The sequence below is a fragment of the Pelodiscus sinensis genome, chromosome 2 (genome assembly GCF_052426305.1).
Source record: "Pelodiscus sinensis isolate ZL-2025 chromosome 2, ASM5242630v1, whole genome shotgun sequence".
NCBI classification, from domain to species: Eukaryota; Metazoa; Chordata; order Testudines; family Trionychidae; genus Pelodiscus; species Pelodiscus sinensis.
Window position 1 is genome coordinate 264,917,234 of NC_143053.1, and position 8,507 is coordinate 264,925,740.

Genomic DNA, 8,507 nt, shown 5'->3' on the forward strand with positions numbered 1-8,507 from the left:
TTCTGGCTGGCCAGGCAGGCCACTGGAGTGCTCGGTGTGGCTGGTTTGTAGCCTCTTTCGGAAGGTCTCCAGTCTGGAGCTGTAAGGAGCCCTAGTTTGAGCAATCCACCCTACGCAGACGCCCTCAGCTGTGCCCAGACCTGGCCCGGTCCGTCACAGAGGTGGTGATAGTCCTAGAGCACTGTGGAGAAATAAGGCCACAGAGTGAATGCTTCTGTAGTCCAGCGGTTAGGGCAGTGATGGGCAACCCAGGCTAGTGAGTGGGCCACGAGTGGTCCTCCTTCATCTCCATGAGGTGCAACAACGACCATCTCTAAGGATAGCGCTGCATTATTCTGAGGTTCCAGTCTCTCCCCGCCCATCACATAACCCAGGCTTTGGGGATTGCAGTGTTGTTCCAGTGATTCCCTAGGCCCTGTGACACAGCACTGCAATGCCCAAGCCCCACTGTGCATATCACCCAAGGAGCTCAAACTATCTAGTTTAGCAAGAGAGAAATTCAAGGTATGACGATCAAAGTCTATAAGTACTTGCAAGGACAGAGATTTGACAAAGGGCTCTTCAATCAAGCAAGGATACAAGATCTAGCTGAAGCTAGACGGATCATACTAACAATAAGGTGCACATTTTTAACAGCACGGTTCATTAACCATTGGAACAACTTGCCAAGGGAATTCTATCACACAGAAATGTTTAAATCAAGTGGCTGCTTTTCTAGAAGAAATGCTCTAATCCAAACTGGAATTAATGCCAGGAAGTCGTGAATGGTCGCCTTGGTATCCTTGGCCAAGAGAGATGGGCTAGGAGACCTCTTGAGGTCCTTCCTAGGGCCTGTATGATGCAGCTGGCCAGACTGGATGAGCATGGTGATGCTTTCCAGCTTTGTAATCTATGCCTAATGCAGGGGTGGGCAATAATTTTAGATGGAGCCACTTCAGAAATTTTTTAAATGGCCCTGGCAGGGGCGTGGCCTTGGGCAGAAGGGGTGTGACCAGGACACTTCAGTGCTCCTGGCCCACAGACCCTGACTAGCCTGGGGGTGGAGGGAGTACTTCTAGTCTTTGCCCCGTCACAAACGCCAGCTGTTCTGAACAGCTGGTGGTTCCCTCTAGGTGCCTGCACCCCTGGTGGCAGGAGACTTCGCGTGCTCCCCCAGGTCAACCACTGCCTGGGGGCAGAGGGAGCACGGGCAGTCTCTTGCTCCCTGCCCAGCAAGGGGCACCATGCAGAGCTAAGCAACCACTTGACTCTAAGCACCGCACCCCTTTGCGGGGTGGAAGGAGATTTTGCGTGCTCTCCCTGCCCCCAGGTCAATTAGTGCCCGGGCAGGGAGAACATAAGAACGGCCATACTGGGTCAGACCAAAGGTCCATCTAGCCCAGTAGCCTGTCTGACGACAGTGGCCAGCACCAGATGCCCCAAAGAGGGTGGACCGAAGACAATGATCAAGTGATTTGTCTCCTGCCATCCTTCTCCAGCCTCTGACAGACAGAGGCCAGGGACACCATTTTATCCCCTGGCTAATAGCCTTTTATGGACCTAACCTCCAGGAAATTATCTAGCTTCTCTTTAAACTCTGTTATAGTCCTAGCCTTCACAGCCTCCTCTGGCAAGGAGTTCCACAGGTTGACTACATGCTGTGTGAAGAAGAACTTTCTTTTATTAGTTTTAAACCTGCTACCCATTAATTTCATTTGGTGTCCTCTAGTTCTTCTATTATGGGAACTAATAAATAACTTTTCTTTATCAGCCCTCTCCACACCACTCATGATTTTATATACCTCTATTATATCCCCCCCTCAGTCTTCTCTTTTCTAAACCGAAGAGTCCCAGTCACTTTAACCTCTCTTCATATGGGACCCATTCCAAACCCCTAATCATTTTAGTTGCCCTTTTCTGAACCCTTTCCAAGGCCAAAATATCTTTTTTGAGGTGAGGAGACCACATCTGTACATGGTATTCAAGATGTGGGCGTACCATAGTTTTATACAGGGGCAATAAGATATTCTGTGTCTTATTTTCTATCCCTTTCCTAGTAATTCCTAGCATCCTATTTGCCTTTCTGTCCGCCGCTGAACACTGTGTGGAAGTTTTCAGAGAACTGTCCACAATAACTCCAAGATCTCTTTCCTGATTTGTCGTAGCCAAATTAGCCCCCATCATACTGTACGTATAGTTGGGGTTATTCTTCCTGATGTGCATTACTTTACACTTATCCACATTAAATTTAATTTGCCATTTTATTGCCCAATCACTCAGTTTGGTGAGATCTTTTTGGAATCCCTCACAGTCTGCTTCTGTCTTGACTATCCTAAACAGTTTGGTATCATCCGCAAACTTTATCACCTCACTCCTTACCCCTTTCTCCAGATCATTTATGAATAAGTTGAAAAGGATTGGTCCCAGGACTGACCCTTGGGGTACACTACTAGTTACCCCTCTCCATTCTGAAAATTTACCATTTATTCCTACCCTTTGTTTCCTGTCTTTTAACCAGTTCTCAATCCAAGAAAGGACCTTCCCTCTTAGCCCATGGCCATGTAATTTACACAAGAGCCTTTGGTGAGGGACCTTGTCAAAGGCTTTCTGAAAATCTAAGTATACTATATCTACTGGATCCGCCTTGTCTGCATGTTTGTTAACCCCTTCAAAGAACTCTAATATATTAGTAAGACATGATTTCCCTTTACAGAAACCATGTTGACTTTTGTCCAACAAATTATGTTCTTCTACATGCCTCACAATTTTATACTTTACTATTGTTTCGACTAATTTGCCCGGTACTGAAGTTAGGCTTACTGGTCTGTAATTGCCAGGATCACCTCTAGAGCCCTTTTTAAATATTGGTGTCACATTGGCTACCTTAGGTACGGAAGCCGATTTAAAGGATAGGTTACAAATCACAGATAATAGCTCAGCAATTTCCCATTTGAGTTCTTTTAGAACCCTTGGATGAATGCCATCCGGTCCCGGAGATTTGTTAACATTAAGTTTTTCTATTTGTTCCAAAACCGCCTCTGACGACACTTCAATCCAGGACAGTTCCTCAGATACATCATTCACAAAGGACGGTGCAGATTTGGGAATCTCCCCAATGTCCTCAGCCGTGAAGACTGAAGCAAAGAAATCATTTAGTTTCTCCACAATGGCTTTATCGTCCTTGATTGCTCCTTTTATATCTCAATCGTCTAGGGGACTCACAGGTTTTTTAGCAGGCTTCCTGTTTCTAATGTACTTAAACATTTTGCTATTTCTTTTTGAGTTTTTGGCTAGCTGTTCCTCAAAATCTTTTTTTGCTTGTCTTATTACATTTTTATACTTGATTTGACAGTGTTTATGTTCCTTTCTATTTATCTCACTAGGATTGGACTTCCACTTCTTAAAAGATAACTTTTTGTCCCTCACGGCTTCTTTTACATGGTGGTTAAGCCACGGTGACTCTTTTTTAGGTCTCTTGCTATGTTTTTTAATTTGGGGTATACATTTAAGTTGGGCCTCTATTATGGTGTCTTTAAAAAGTTTCCATGCAGCTTGCAGGGATTTGGCTCTAGTCACTGTGCCTTTTAATTTCTGTTTAACTAACCTCATTTTTGTGTAATTCCCCTTTTTGAAATTAAATGCCAGGGTGCTGGACTGCTGAGGTGTTCTTCCCTCCACAGGAATGTTAAATGTTATTACATTATGGTCACTATTCCCAAGTGGTCCTGTAACGGTTCTCTGCTGGACCTGATCCTGCGCTCCACTCAGGACTAAATCGAGAATTGCCTCTCCCATTGTGGGTTCCTGCACAAGCTGCTCTAAGAAGCAGTCATTTAAGCCATTGAGAAATTTTCTCTCTGCTTCTCTTCCTGAGGTGACATGTATCCAGTCAATATGGGGATAATTAAAATCCCCCATTATTATAGAGTTCTCTATATTGGTAGCCTCTCTAATCTCCCTCAGCATTTCAATGTCAGTATCGCTGTCCTGGTCAGGTGGTCGGTAATATATCCCTACTGCTAATTTCTTATTATTGGAGCATGGAATTACTATCCATAGTGATTCTATGGAACATGTTGATTCATTTAATATTTTTATTTCATTTGATTCTACATTATCTTTCACATACAGTGCCACTGCTCTATCCTTTCTATATATGTTATATCCCAGTATGATTGTGTCCCACAGATTTTCCTCATTCCAGCAGGTTTCAGTGATGCCTATTATGTCAATCTCCTCATTTAATACGAGGTACTCTAGTTCACCCATCTTATTAGTCAGACTCCTAGCATTCATGTAGAAGCACTTTAAAAATTTGCCACTGCTTATTTGTCTGCCCTTCCCTGATGCATTGGATTCCTTTGTATGCGGTTGTTTGTCTGCTCTGGCCCATGGTTTGCCCTCCCCCCTCCTCTCTTTCCGACTACAGCTTAGAGAATCTCTATCAATGGAGCATGCACAAAGTCGCCTCTCGCCCTGCCCCCATCATGCAAGGGGCACCCAGTGCTCAGAGCCAAGCAGTTGACTATAAGCGCCCCATGCCCCTGGTGGGGGAGGAGACTTTACGCGCTGATTGGCCTCGGGGCAGGGGAGTGGCAGAGCATCTGTGGGCCAGCTCCAGCCCGTGGAAGCCTTTTTGCCCACCCCAGCCTAGGGCAACAAGAAGCCCAGTTTTTAAAGGGACAGTCATATATTTAAGCCCTCCTGCAGGTATCCCTCCCTGGTTTTTTAAGGGCAAATTGTCCCATATTTTCTGCCTCTTCCATCCAGTCAGTACTGGCAGGTCCTACTACTGGTTGGATCCTTGCTTGCCTGCCACCACTCACCAGTGGTGAGGGGGAGGTGGTCCAGTGGCCAATGATGGGGGTGAGTGCAGGGCTGATGGTCAGGCAGAGCTGCAGCATATGGGGCCAGCCACCCCCCTGCTGGTCCACCAGTGCAGTTCCTGCTGCGTGCCAGCTCCTGGCCGGCAGGTTCTCCACCCAACACATGCCTCCCCCCTTCCAGCTGCTGCAGTGGTTGGTTACATGTTACCTCTGCTGCCCACCCCCATCAGCCCCTTACATGCTTCCCATCTCACTGTCCTTCCTTTGCTGAGCCCATTCATACCCCGCCCCCCAGTTCCCTGCTTCTCTCTATTCCCTCTGGCAGGGCATGTGCTGTTCCCAGCACTGTGAGGAGAACCAGCCCCTGGTCAGATCATTCGGCTCACCAACAGCCTGGCTGGCACCCAGGCACAGCTTAAGTCCCTCTGGCTTGGGGTGCTGCCCAGGAGGGGCCAAGACCTGCATGTGCCAAAGTCCCACATAGCCCTGGCATATGGAACATAGTCACCCACTGTTACGCTTTGGAATGGAGAGAGGAAGCTTTTTTCAGACTGTTTGCACCCCAGCTCTGCAGGTCCCCAAGCAGGGCTGCTTTGCTGCCCCCTGCCCCAGGGCAAGTGCAGGGCTGCTCCGTTCCCTAGACACCCATCCCTTGCTAAGCCACGGCTCTGGCTAGGGGTCACTGAAGCCCCTGCAGTCAGGCTCTCTAGTGCACAAGGAAGCCTTAGGGCTCAACACTTCCTGCCCACGCTATAGCCAGTGGACAGGTGGTGGCTAGGTTCTGTTGGAAGTGTTAGCTGCCATTCTACACTGTGCAAGCAGGAAGGAACAAGCTGCTGCTAGCCGTAAAGGGCTGTGTCTACACTGGCATGAATTTCCGGAAATGCTTAAAACAGAATACTATTCCGTTTTCAGTTTTTCCAGAAAAGGAGCGTCTACATTGGCAGACTACTTTTCCGGAAAAGCCCTTTTTCCAGAAAAGCGTCTGTGGCCAATGTAGACGCGCTTTTCCGGAAAAGACTACTGGGCTGTCTACTCTGGCCCTTTTCCGGAACAGTGTTCCGGAATAAGGACTTATGCCCGAGCAGGAGCAGAATAGTTTTTCCGGAATAGCGGCTGATTTTGTACAGTAGAGCATTGTTGCTTTTCTGGAAATTCAAGGGCCAGTGTAGACAGCTCGCAGCTTATTCCGGAAAAGCGGCTGATTTTCCAGAATAAGTGGCCCAGTGTAGACACAGCCAAGGAGCGTGTGTGGGTGGCAGGATGGCAGAGAAGAGAGATCTGGAAACACACAGACCAGGTCACCCCTACTCCTACCCCCATAGCTGGAAGCAACTCCCATCCCTCCCTCCCAGTGACCCCAACAGAAATCTGGTGAGGGGATAGTTGTGACTGTGCATGCTCCCCCCACACTGCCTGCAGAAGACGCAGCACCAGGTGCTAGGAGAGGTGGATCTGCCCTGAAGGCCTAGCCAGGCATGGAGGGCAGAGAGGGTTGGGTCAAGTCCAACAGTCACACCCCTCCCAAGCTGCGAGGGGTGTATGGGAGCACGTGCATCTCACCCTGCCCTGTTCGAACCTTCACCATAACAGGGAAATAGACTCCAGCAAGGTGGTATTTTTAATGGGCTCATTCAACTTGATGTTAATCTGAGCATTTGTACTGCACCTTTGACTGATTGCCATTGAATTCACTTGAACATGGGCAAGTTTACCAGGCAGCCTGTGTTCAGCATAGGGAAATATGGCCACCCTGCCTCTACTCCTTGCTTTAGCAAACTCTTAACCCAGAGGGCCAGGGCTGATGCTGCTGGGCAGTGGTCAAAGGGGGTAATAAGGGATGTGCCTTCCCTTTGCTCCTGGCAAGAATGAGCATCAAATGCCTGCCACACAGGGGCTTGCGGGCACTACAGTCTGTGATGCTCAACTGCCCAAAGCAGCACTGAGCTATTAGGTGGTGCTTTTCCCTAGAGGGAATGCTTACACATTGCCTGAGCACCAACTGATATGACCATCACAAATGAGCTGAGCGGCTGCTCACCCTCTGAGCGTAATCAATCACAATACAGCTAGCACACAGGCAATGAGTCCGACTCATTTAGTCAGATTTGGACATTGTTATTGTTAATTAAAAGCATTCTAACCCCCCCCCCCCCCGCCCCTTCCCACTGCACCTGCTCTGCAAAGCCCAGTGCCAGCCTTCTGGAGAGGGGTGTTCAGATGACAAACTACTGAACACAGAGTCACATTTAATTCTAGGGTAATGGCTCAAGTGACCATTCTGACCAGCCAGACTGGTAGCCTGAGACATCCAGGGAAGAGACCTTAGCCAGAGACTCCTGCATCCCACCAAGACCAGCTAGTTGACTACAGCAAGTCTACCCGTTGAGACTCTTATGTAACAGAGAATCCACCCGAGGCCCTAGCAAAGATCTTCTAATGCTTAGTTTCCTTTCCTGGTAATAATTAGTCTTGCTTCAGCGGCCTGCCCTTGGATCTAGCAGACAAAGGGAGAATGAGATCCAAGAGGAATCTGCTCCTAGAAATCTCTTTCCCCAGCTGGATATTTGTAGACCATGATCAAGTAACCTCTGAAATCTCTCTTACAATAATTAAAAAAAAAGAGAAAAGAGGTTCTGAACTCTCGCACCAGCAGAGGCGTTTTCCAGCCCTGAAGTCATTCGTGAACTTGTTTGAAAACTTTTCAATTCAACTTTGTCTTCAACCCCACAGCATCCCCGCTGAACCCCCTTCCAGAGACTCTTCTCTCCAAGATAATGAACGGGGAGTGTTAAGTGTCATGTAAATGCCTTTGGGCCTGCCATAGTACCTTGCATTTGGCTACATAGCAACACAGATCAGATACTCAGCTTTCTGTGTACCTCAAATAATGCTGCACAATTGTCACCTATTACCACCCCACAGATCTTTGCCATCTGCAAGTTTGGCTAGCAGTAATTTTGTGTTTTCTTCTAGATCACTGATAAAAGCTATTGACTAGCTCATTGAGAACAGCTCAGCGCAGGCCAGTACTAGATAATGACTCCCCATTTACAGCTACTTAGCTGTTATCCTGTTTGGTTTTAGGGTGTACCCTACTGATAGTGTACAATGCTAATTTTTAGTCCCATATGACATTCTGATATAGGAGATACCAACAGTTACCTCTATCAAAAACAAATTTACAACCTTCTTGCCTTCCACAGCAAACCGCTCAGGTGCCAAATAACTTGCAAACCAAACAGCAAGAAGAAAGTAGCCTTTGCAGGAGTATGGTTTAATTTCTTCACTGCTTAGGCTGAGGACATATAAGCACCGATTCTCTTCCAAAAAACTATAAAATGAGACCAAAGACTAGATTTTGGCATCCTTTCAGCCCAAATAATAAAGGAGAATTGCCTAGACCAAGAAACATGATCTTGACTTGCTGAAAGAGCTGCATTCTGTTATTTAGCTAAATCAAGCAGAAGATAAAGGCCATTAAGTATCCTGAATTGTATTTTTTATTTACCATTTATTATTTATTGCACCCCTCCTACTACAAATGTTACCACTATACTGACTCTGCTCAATGGCTCTGCAGTTCAGTTACCAATAGCTGCCTCATCACCCCATTGCACTCCTTTGTAATGAAAGATTCAGACCCCATACTAAGAGGGGGCATTGTGTGCCATCAGGAAAGACAGCAGTATTTCCCTCCAT